Here is a 12,763-nt window from a genome sequence, read left to right as displayed (position 1 = left end):
TTTATTTGTATTTGGGTAGATGAAGTCATTATTCATAATGTTTGGTGCCAAAGTCAATAACGGCCTGTAAAGAAATGTGAGTTAAATTGCTCTCAATTCTCCAAACTATAGTTTAGCGGTTCTGCCTTTTGACAACAATAACTCAGTCATTGAATATGTATTAAAGCCTAAATAGTCTTCAGAGATGTAATGCATATATTTGATGAGTTCCATGAGTGTGCGGACCGGCCCGTATTATCCAGGGTAAAATAGATCTGACCAACTTAGAGGCAGCAGAATTAATTAAACTGATAAAAGATATATAAATATATATCTACATATGACCTCCCTGGAGAATGTGAAATTAATACCGGAGCAATGGACCTGCCTCTGAGCCGTTCGGTCCACTCTAGCTCAGCACACACAGTTGTTAAAGTGAACGTGTGCGTGTGTGTGTGTGTGTGTGTGTTTGTGTGTGTGTGTGTCTACCTGGCCTCATGAATAATCTGCTCCCATAGATGCACTCTGAATCAAGAATGACATTTCTCTTTTGTATATTTCATACCGGTGTTTGCATTCATCAGCAGGCCGTCTTGTATTTGTATACAATAGCATTCTGTGTGTGGGCAGAATGATATGGAAACCATTCTGATAAACTCATCTGAATAGATGCATTAAACAGACCTTGTACCAAACATTATCTGGATAGATTTTATTATTGAAGTGTTTCATATGTTTAAGGCAGGAGATTTGAAGGAATGAATGAAAGAATGATTTGAAAAGCAGAATAAATGAAGGAATCCATAATCAATTGCTATACTATCCATACTATCTTGCTGCATGACGTTATTGTCAATAACGTCTGTCGTTTGGTCCCCAAACTGTCCGAAAAAGAAAATTAAACAAATGCTGCAACTTCCGAAAAAGAAAAAAAAAAAACATCAAAAATGACTGAAACAGCCTATAATTAAAATATTTGTTTAATTTTTCTTCAATAATTTATTTATTCATCCATTATTTATCTCCTGTGCTTACTCGGTGTTGATCCTACGGGTATAGCTAGTAAGTGCTCTGCTAACTAATTATTCATTGATGATTATCGATCAATTGATTAGCAGTTGCTTGTTAAAATGACATATTTCATGATTGTTTGAGGCTGTACAAAATAATCACATCAAAATGATCACTACGTATTTTTCAGATAACTACGGACCCAGAGTTAGTCTGATCCTAATTACCTTCCGGGAAATAATGGACGATGTCTGCCGTATATTTACACCAGTAATAATCCGGATTGACTTCAAGACGGCACTCACTTTTAATCCCAACTCATGAGGCGAAGAGTATTTTTTGGAGCAGAGGGAGACCAAGAGCTCTTCCTTTGACTTGAGCTGGAGTCAACTTGTGTAAAAAAAAAAAAAAAAAAAATCAATACCAAAATCTGCCATTCAGCATATAAAAAAGGATAGCGAGTAGTGTGTATTCTTGAATTTTCAGTTCGAATAATACTGTGAATGGTCATAATAACATGAAGGAAAGGGTGGGGTCTGACAATGAATTCCAACTGTGATTACTGAGTTTGTAAATGTGCGCGCTGGAGCAGAAACAGCTCACAAAAAAGAATTAAGTCAAATTTGTGTTTCTCTATTTTGCACAACTGACTTGATTTGGACCTCGAGGTTCAACAGTCGGAATGAAAAGGCCCGAGACTATAATTTGTGTTCGTTGTCGAGTGCAGAAGGGAAGAAAAAAAACTCAAAAATCATTTTAATGCGAAAAAAAAAACAATTTTAAATATGCATTTGATTAGCTTGAAGTAGATTGTCTATCATATGGGTTTTTTTTTTAAAGGGATGCCAAGCAAAATTCCATGCAATTGAGTTGTAATTCCCAGTGTCCACCAGCAGAGGGCGCACCTGTGCTGCAGCTCTCACAGGAGACCCTGTGCTGCCAACTCGCCTGGCCTTGACCGTGCACCGGGAAGCCATCATTTATTTTTGGAGCCTTAGGGCTGCATGGCATCTGTGAGACTGACAGAGGGCGAGGATGTGGGAGGCTAAGGAGAGACGAGGAAAAAGGAGCGCGGGGCGGAGGGGCAGGTTTGCACGCCAGCGCCGGTGACACAAAAAGCATTGTCCTGATTTAAGGATTGGAAAATGTTTTCCTCCAGCCGGTCCAAAGAGCGCCTCTTGCTTAATTAGGACACCGGTTTCTGCAACACACACACACACGCGACACGTGCACGCAAACACACACTCTCCCACACACCTGAAGCCCCACAGCTCGTGGCCCTCGGCCACCGTGATTTAATTCAAACCCCCGCCGTCGGCAAGGATGAGTTACGAAGACGGAACGGTTTCCGTTGTAGCCGAGCACAACAGTCCCGTACGGCTGTAAAATTGTCACCAGGCTTTAATGCGAACAGTTAAACCTCTGATGACTCATCATGTGTAAAATCAAACGGGCCAATGGTCTGTGATTCATAACAGCACGGGGAGTTGTAAGCCGCGCTCTGTAATGACAAGGGTGGGCGGGGGAGCCAATGAGCAGCAAGGGAGAATTCATCCTCAAATCTTTTATGTGGCCTGGTATCACGCTGTCGGCTGAGGTGATGACAAGTGTGAGTGACTTAACTGATATCTTTTATTCATTTTAGACACGGGAGGGGGGTTTGCGAAGTCAGTGGAAAGTAACTTTTTTTTTTTTTTTTTTAGGAATGATAACAATGGGAGGGGGAAAAAAAGTTGTTTTTTTTCTGTGAGGTTGGAATTGGATTTAGGTTCTGATATGACATCCTCGGGGGAAAAAAAAAATCAATTGGAATGAAAATTCTGAATTCAGGTGTGAAAAAGTTCAAATTAGAAATGAGCAAATCTGAAATCTTACAGGATTTTATCTGACTATGTTGGAATTGGATTTCGGTTCTGATACGACATCCTCCGGAAAAAAAATAAAATTAAAATAATTCAATCGGAGTGAAAATTCTGAATTCAGGTGTGAAAAAGTTCAAATTAGAAATGAGCAAATCTGAAATCTAACAGGATTTTATCTGACCATGTGCAATCAACACGTCGCACGAGAAATGAGATCAGACCAATAGAATAACAATATTTACAAAAGGTTATGTTTAATAATGCAAATGAGAGATCCCGTGTTAGGATTAGCAAGGCTTTGAACGCGGCACCTTGTTCAGTTAAAAAATGAATAAAAATCCAATGAAACCCGTTCCTCGTTATGCCGGCTCACACCTAAACTATTTTTCTTTTGCACCGAGAGGACATTTATTTACAAAACAAGTCCGACAATATCGTGACATTCATTTCCTTCCATCTCGCCAAGTCCTATTGAACATATTGAGTGATGCAGCATTAAAAGTCTCCGCGGGGGGGAAGCGTGTATCTATAAATCACCGTATAATCCATTAATTACAAGATTTGATTCGCCATCCCCTCTTAAAGCTGATTTAATCTGGTTTTAATGTTTAATCCCGGCATGTTTTTATTCACTGACCTTGCTCAGGATGTAGGATATCGATTACCCCGTATTGATAAGATGAGCCTCTCAGCAGCGCGTTGACAAGCCAACGCAGACGGCATTAATATGTACACATATCAGACGAAATCTCTCATATTCTTTTAGCGTCGGACCCAAATGAGCACACGTCCCATTTGAACTGTTTTTTAAAAAGTGATCCGGCTCATCCTGGATGTTTAACATAGCAACAAACTCGGTAAGAAACATTTTACCCTCTCCAGACGCTGGGAAATAAGGATGCAAGACAATCGCGTGTACAAGGCCCACACAAATATATGCCAAAGTGTTTCTTCAATGAATTTACATCCAAATGTATTAAAATCCCCCTCTCCATTATCTGGAAATGCATATTTCTTAATTATTCATTGCGAGGCACCCAGGTCTTTTAAATTTTTTATTTCCGCTCAGCTTCAAACAGTGGATCTTGTAAAGGGGACCCAGTTTTTTTTGAGGTGTGGGAATTGCTTCGGGGCAAAGCTGACAGGATTTTCAGTCTCGAGGCACCTCCTAGCTTTTTCATTACAGAAAGCAAAGGAACAAATCCAGGTCAATTAAAATGAGGAACAGGAGGGCTGAGCGTCTGGGTGCGAATAAAAAATCGCCACCGACATCCACCACAAGATGGCACGAGGCTGTAAGAGTTTGTCTCTGCGGCGTTTCCCCCGACGCTCCGCGTTAAAAAATATAGCCGGCCTTCAGCTCTCAGTAAAACATCATGCATATTTAACTTGAGGTTATACAAGCTTTTCTTCACGAGACTGTCATCCTCACAAAAAAAAAAAAAAAAAAAAAAAAAAAAAATGATGTAAGAATATGTTTCAAGTTGTGTTTTCCGCGCCGTTAAAAGCGCCAGCCTTTTAGTTTAGGTGCCTCGTAAACGTCTGTCTGACATCCCTTCGCCCAGGTTGTACCTTTATAGGCATCTCCTCTGTAAAATCTGCCACCTACGCCGGCTCGTGCCGGGGGGTGTGGGGGTGGGGGTGGGGTGTCACCTGGAGCACGTTCCCTCTCCACTTTCCATGATGGCTGTTAAAAACTCTCAAAGTGACACTCCCACGTAAAAAGCATTGGTAGGTAACCTGGGGAGTGTCACATTGAATTTAATGGCCTCTTTGTTCCTGCAGAGCGTTGTACAAGAAATCATATCTTGATGTGAAAGGTGCTCTCCTTCGTCTACCTCATAATATGTTGCGACGCAGATGTTCGCATACATCCTCTCTCTGTGTTTGTTTCACGCGCACGCCAGCATGTAAACACACACACACACACACACAGAGCAGAATATTCCGGTTGAAGACAGACAAGCTTTATGAGAGTACCCTGCCTCTAACACTGGCCCACGTCCTGTGGGCAAGTGTGTGGGTGTGTTACTGCGTGTGTTTGTGATGAATAAGAGCGGTGTGTTTGGTAAATGAGTGTATGTGTGTGTGTGTGTGCGGGGGGTGTGTGTGTATGTGTGGCTGCAGCATCCTCATGACCTCCCGGATGGCCAGAGATGGGCTGAAGTCATAACTCTTCAGTCAGGCTTTATCCTTGAGCAATATCACGGGCGCTCTTGAGTGCAGGAACTCAAAACAACCGAGCCTCTCTCTTTAACTGTTGACACGCAAGCATAGAGAAACCGCGGTTGGACGCGCATCTGCGCACGTGAAGGTTTGGAGTTAATTAACCCTCGGAAGTCGGCCCGTGACGCGGGGCTGTCGAAACTGCCAAGAAACAGTCGCTGCCATTTATTGCAGCTTAATTTGTTATTATAAGGATTGCCTTGCGCTGGCGAGACGAAGAAAGTTAATCAAACAGGTTCGAGATGAATTATATAAAGCTTATATAAAGTTTTCACGGCTGAAGAAGATCTCCCTGGTGGGCTCTGAACACTTTTCAGAGGAGAATCAGCGAGAGGAGGTGAAGCATAAGAGCAGTTTGAACTTTAAGGCTGGGAAGTTCACAGAATATCCCCAGAGGAAAGATCTTGGAAGTGGAAAAAAAAAAAAAAGATTCTCCACATTTGGCTATGCAAAAAGATGGAATATAGCTGTTGATTTTTTTTTTTTTTATTTCTTATTTATTAAATTATTTGGAAATAACTTCACCCAGCTCCCTTTTTTGTGTTTTTGTTTTTCAAGCACCTTTCCTTTTAGATTATTTTATGTAGTTATTTTCAGATAACGGTTTCAATCTAATGATATAAATATATTTATTTTAATTTTTTGTTCAAAATCAATATGACCGTCTGATGAATATGATATGCAAAATAAATTGTAATGTTGTCTTAATGAACTGTCACAAAAACTGCAAAAATGTCTGGTAATCCTTCACATTATTATCATCATTATTATTAATAATAATAACAATATCCTTGACTAAATGCTGCTGTTTCCAACCTTCAAAGCTTTATAACGTGACTAAAATTACAAAAATCAATCATAATGAAGTAGTATTGTTACATAATATGATTACAAGGAGATAAACTTATACTACTAGCTTATTTACTACTAGCCTTGATGATGATAAGTATAATAGCACAAAATAAAAATCAGTATTAGACTACCAAGGGTTTGAATTTCCGCTTTAAACCAGCACAAACTGTCAAAAGTGTAGCCTTGGTATCTTTTCATCTGGGGAGAGCTTTTGTTTAAATCATTTGGAGTTTTTCCCACCTCTTGGGAAACGGAGAAACCGGTAATTGACTCACTTTGGATAGTTTTAAGTGTTCTGAGTGTCCTCAAACAATGTCAGGCAGCGCAAGTTCACAACCCAGAGATTTTTCAAACTGACATTTGAAGTGCACAAATCACATGTTCTGTGTTTTTTTCTCTCTAAATAAAATGATTAAAACTGTTTTTTTGATAATGAAAATAGTCAAGGAAGAATTTAATATCTGGTGACTGTTTGATTAATTGTTACAGCTCTAAAGTAAACCATGTGTGGAGCTTATTCCAAATATGTGTGGGGAGGGTCACTCAGTCACAGGCTTTTGAAATAAAGCATTTTGAAAGACATGCAAACATAAAATGCAAATCCTAAATAATTCCTTACTTCCCAAAAAAACACGCATTGTGGTTCATTGTGCCGAAGAGCCAGTCTTTATGCATCAGTGATGTTTACAGGGGCCGTGCTGGGTTGTTGATACTTTTTCAACTTCATTCTTTCAAATACGAGATTTTTGCTTGTCTGCTGGTCCATCAATGGAAACCTAAAAAACTGTTCCAATTGGAAGTAAACCCGTATTTCCATTTTTCTCGGTCTTAACCAATCTGTGGCTGGTTTGAAATAATTGTCCAGACATAGAGTGTGGCCAGAATGAGAAGACAACCTGAAAAACATCAGTCTAAAAGCCATTGGACTGTAGGATTTATTGGCAGAAGTTCATCTTTTGTCTCCCGACTGCCGCTGGTGCACACATTTCACTTCCTCTTAGTTTTATCCAGCAACACAACAGCCGCTTGTGGCGGTGATTTTGAGAGGAAACTACAACAAAAGACTCTCGCAATACCATTATTACAGTTTTGGGCGGCTGCCAGCAAACACTCCGGATTACCTTGCATGGCAGACAAATTGGCGATTCCAACGGCGGTGTAATGAAGGCTAATTGTCCAAGTGCGGGGTTAGTTTGCATGTCATGCAAATCTCATGTGTATCGTCGTGAGACTTGGCCAAAAATCGGTACACGTAACGCCCGCGTCGACTCAAAAAGGCCAGCGAATGTGGCTTTTTGCCTCAGACTCAATATCAGTCGGAAGCAGAGACTCTTTCTCGATTGTGATTTTACTTGTTTAGTCTCAAGAAAGTCATTGATTCTGAGACTTTCGTTCATTATTTGTACCGATGCGGTCGGGGCTGTGGATCGCACAATCTTTCACTTATTCATTCATTCACCCCTCATTTAGGGACATAAAATCATTCACGCATTCATTCATAGGTCATCTAGAGACATAGAACCATTGATTCGCACATCAAATAAAGACAAACGACATTCACTCACTCACACATCATATAGAAGCATAAACACATGCATCATTCATGCAAGGGTCATATATTCACTCACTCATTCATAGATCATTCAGACATAAAAACATTCACTCACTCATTCAAATATCATACAGCCACATTCAGTCATTCATTCACAGGTTATATAGAAACATAAAACAATTGATTCACTTATTCAAATGTCATATAAAGACAAATGACATGTGCTCATTCACAAGTCATATAGAAACATAAACCATGCATTTATTCATGCATGGGTCATATAGAGACATACAACTATTCACTCACTCATTCACATGTCGTTTAGAGACAAAAAATCATTCACTCACCCATTCAAATATCATACAGCGACATTCAGTCAGTTATTCATGTGTCATATAGAAACATAAAACCATTCACTCAGTCATTCACAGGTCATATAGAGACATAAAACCATTGATTCACTCATTCACACATCATATAGAAACATGAAAACATGCATTTATTTAGGCATGGGTCATATATTCACTCACTCATTCAAATGTAATTTAGAGACAAAAAATCATTCACTCCCTCATTCAAATATCATACAGCAACATTCAGTCAGTCGTTCATTCATGGGTCATATAGAAACATAAAACCATTCACTCATTCAAGCATGGGTTATATAGAGATATACATCTAACCACTCACTCATTCACATGTCATTTAGGGACATTCAGCCATTCACTCACATTCAGCCTTTCAATTAGTGACATAAAACTATTCAATCACCCATTCACTGGTCATAAAGAGACACATAACCATTGGTTCCCTCATTCACACTTCATTTAGTGACTTAAAACCATTCACTCATGCATGCATGAGTCAGAAAGAGACATATAAATAGTCACTCTTTCATTCAGAAGAAAGCAGAAGAACGCTTCACATGTCACATATAGACGTGCATAAGTTCACTTATTCACACATCATATAGAAACACAACCATTCACTCATTCACACGTCATTTAGACAAACAACCATTCACTCATTCATTCACATTTCATTTAGGGACATAAAACCATTCACACATTTATTCATATGTCATCTAGAAACATACAACCATTGATTCACTCATTCACACATCATATAAAGACAAAAAAATTCACACATCAGGTAAAAACATAAAACCATTAATTAATTCATGCATGGGTCATATATTCATTCACTCATTCATTCACAGTTAGATACAAACATTCACTCTTTCATTCAGAAGAATGCGGAGGAAAGTTTACATGTCACATAGACGTACGTCAGTTCACTTATTCATACATCATATAGACACACCGTCATATGAAGACCTACAACCATTCGCTGTTAGTAACCCTCTCATTTGCCTTTTTATTAATCTTGCTCGCCACAATCCACTTCAGCATTCAACAAATGATCTATCAGACACTTTGCAACATTAGCCAGCTTTGCTTTTAGCTGCTTCTTAATGACAAAATGGGGAAAACACTTAAAGTTACTCCCTCTCAACCGATTCAGGCCCTTTTTCATTTGTCGGTGAATATTTCACTGCCCGTTCTTGCCGTTTCATACGAAAAAGAAGAGAAGCGTTCTATTATAGATACATTTGACAGAACCCATCAAACGGGAATCTTGTGCAATAAATTACTACTAAAGTATAACTAATATTTCAGATCCCGTTCTGATATTTTGGAGTAAAAATTTCCTATATCCATAAATTGATATTTGAGTGGTGTTTAAACGGCGTCATGCCGGAGCTGGAGCTCAGCACGCGATGCGTTTGAAAAGTCCGTAACAACCAGCTGCAAAGGACTGGAAATATATGAGCCGATAAAATTGGCTCGCCAATATTTCAGTCAGACTCCAGTCACTACTTTAAAATATATTGTCACTGGAGCCGTTTCTCACTTTTTCACTGTACAAATTGGACAGCACAGTGATTCACTCGTGCCAAACGGACAGAAAGTTCCAGGTTTGAATCCTGCGGTCGACTCAACTCTTTCCATATGTGGGTGGGAGTTTGCACGTACCCCGGTGCCTCCGTGGGGTCTCTCCGGATGCAAACTGCTAATGTCCGTCGGAGAGAATGAGGGAGCGGGCGGTTTCGGGTCTCTGTATGTGAATCTGTGATCGGTTGGCCCGGGTGGAGCACGCCTCCGGCCCGAGTGGTGCAGAAAATGAATAAATAATTTGCGTGTAGAATTAGGCATTTTTTCCCGCGGACGCGGAACCCGAAACACGGTGTCCTTTCCTATTATTAGCTGCAAACAAACAGAATTTTAATTACATTTCGGCTAAAGCTCTTCTTTTACGGCTCAGGATGTAGAGGTTGATCACGATTTCTAGATTTTTTTTTATATTTCATCACGGGTACATGGCACAATCAATAAAAACAACTTTTTCCCCTGGTGGGGGAAAAACAGGATCGTGAAAAAGAATCAGCTCGGTGCTACACGGAATAGCAATGACGCGCTTTGTATTCACGTCTGTTTGGGTCGTAGGTGGGTCAGGCCATGGTCAGAAACGCAGGACGGGCGAGATCATGAGCGAGCGTGTTTCCAAAAAAAAAAAAAAGAGTCCTTTTGTTGTGGAAGCGCTTGCGAGTCTTTCGGGGTTACGGTTCAAAGCCTCGCACGGACCCCGTTACCGTAACGTCGGTGTTTTCCCGCCTGTGTTTTTGTACGTATCCATTCGGGCGTCGACGCGGCTCTCAGGCCTCCTACGGCGTCCCGTTTTACGCTGCCTTCGCCCGGCCGTCAGCGCCGAGCTGCCAGCTGGAGCCAAGATAATCACGGAGGGCCCTGTCCACGCTGAGAATAGCTCCTTCCAGATAAGGAGGTCAGGGGTCGCATTTCTGGCCAAGGTTGACTGTCCCCGAGGCTAAATAAAGAGCCTTGGGGTTACAGAGCAGCGCAGGCCCTCACACTCAATTAAGATCAAAATAACCATCAACGCTGGACTGAGTCCGGGTTACAGAGAGGCAGCAATTTGGAGCCAGAGACCTTTTTAAACATCAGCCCGGCTCACTCAAATTCAGTGTATCCTTATATATTTGTACCAAAATGGCAGTAAGTGCTCAGTGTGCCGAAACACAAACAGGAATATTTAGGCAGCAGCTGTTTTTTTTCTTGTTTTTCTTTAATATTTGCGTTCAGTTGACGCCAGAGACGGACTATAAACAAGAGTATTCACTCAAGCGCTGTACTTGAGGAGAAAATCTAAGAAACTAGTTCTTTCCTTGTTTCCCTTTCATGCTAACTTTTAGTTCTCAATCAACAAATTTGTCCACCGAGCTACCTCTCACTTTTCCGATGACATTGTTTATACCCTTCCGGTTCCTGTGAAAATCATTTTTTGTTGTTTTAGACAAATTGAATGTTTGGCTTACCTTCTGAATAAATAACATCTCATTCTAAAGCTAAATCCAAGATAAGAAACTTTCAATGAATGAGAAAAAACATTGTTGCAAACCTGAAAACAGAACCGGCTCCTTTCAGCGGTAGCGCGGTTGTTCCCAAGAGAGTATTCATTTTAGATTTAACTACAAAAGCATCTATAATGTTTAATATGTCCTTAACCTTGAACCTTTAAAGCAGTTAAATGCAACACATGCCCTTAATGCAGTATTAATATTGACCAAAACACATAGCTTATTGTTGACGTCTACGTCTACAAGGACTTTTACTTTTGACATGGACTTGGCTGAGAGTACTTACCTAGTATTCTTCAGTGAGGTTTAGAAAGGAGAAATTACTTTTGTAGTGGATTACCTTAAGGATACCTTAAGGATCTAAATACTTGATGCACCGCAGGTTCTGAGCTGTTTGTTTATGCCGTGCGATCCTAACAGGCTCCGCCGGGACGTGCGAGGCGACACAGTGCGGGAGGTCACCGCCATCATTTACATCCTCGACACATGACAGGCTGTCAAGGCGGAGGTTAAAGCTGGTCAAGTTCACGCAGGACGGCGCGGGTCCCCAAACACGGTGATGGAGGAGCTGCGCTCGCAAATGACAAAACTAATTGTGCCTTACAGAATAATACTTGTACTACTTTTGTGTTGCACTTGTGCAGTTATCTTTAAGCCGTAGGAAATTGTGGCACTATCTTCCCTCTAATCGCTTGGGTTCATTTGACTTTTGCATTTTTTAAAAGATTTTTTTATTATTTTACATTTTTTCCCCACATTAACCCTGTAATCTATTGCTCATTTTCAGGTAGATATTGTAAAATCTCCAGGCAAGTTTTTTTTCAAGCTTTCCTTCCTTTCCAGGTTTTTATTAACAGATTTTGGAGGTAATTTCCTGGTAATTTTCAGAGAATTTCTAATAATTCAGGGGCATTTCTTCCATTTCAAAGGAATTTCTCCCTCGATATCACTTATGACAGGTTCTGAGGAAAATTCATTTTAAGATAATCTTTTTCATTTAAATCAAAGCTTTGAATAACTTGGACTTTTGAGGAAGTCATTAGCTGTGGCTTTGTGTTGCGGTATAAAAGTCTCTCTTTGTTCACATCTGTGTATTCACCACTTCATCTAATATATGCGCACGCACACACACACACACACACACGGGGTGCAATCCATTTAGCATGTGGTGGTTCACCTTGGTACTGCTGAATATGTGCAACTAGAAAAAAAAAAGGTGGTGCGGTGGCGGGGGGGCGGGGGGAGAGGCAGACACTCCGTGAACCCTGGTAAAACCATTCCTAGGAACGGTTCGCAATGAATAGATTTGCATAGCCGAAGACAAAAACGTGTCCTTGTCCAAATAAGAACAAGGCACGGCAACACATTATGAAAACACCAATTCCAGGTTGTCCTTGTCATCCTTTGATCCCTTGTGAAAAGGCTAGACAGTCATGCTGCAGTGATCAGTCAGGGTCAAAGTCACACTCCGCTTTCCCTCTCTCCTCCCCCCGTGTGGTATTTACTGTAGTTTTATAGCTCTGGCAGCTGGTGGTGCTGTAAGACTTGACAGCCTCCTTCCTTTTCTGCTACATAACAAGGCTGTCACCTATTCCAGCCTCCTTTGTCCTCTCCCCTCCATCATTCACCTCTGAGCGTCAATGCCGAGCCTCTGCAGCATCTCCCGCCAGCCAATGAGCCCGCCTCGACGCCGCCTCGTCGAGGGGCACCGGCGCCCTAAACCGAGTGGCCTGAACCGAGGGGAGAGGCATCTTGGAAAAAAAACAAAACAGAAAAAAAAAAAAAAAACAAACGAGAACACCGTGACGCTATTTCCTAATATTTTCATGACTCAGATAGAGATGA

This window comes from Fistularia commersonii, chromosome 12, assembly GCF_037954325.1.
Source record: "Fistularia commersonii isolate RoL2024-O1a breed Wild chromosome 12, RoL_Fcom_v1.0, whole genome shotgun sequence".
Lineage (NCBI taxonomy): Eukaryota > Metazoa > Chordata > Actinopteri > Syngnathiformes > Fistulariidae > Fistularia > Fistularia commersonii.
This window is presented reverse-complemented; position numbering follows the sequence as displayed.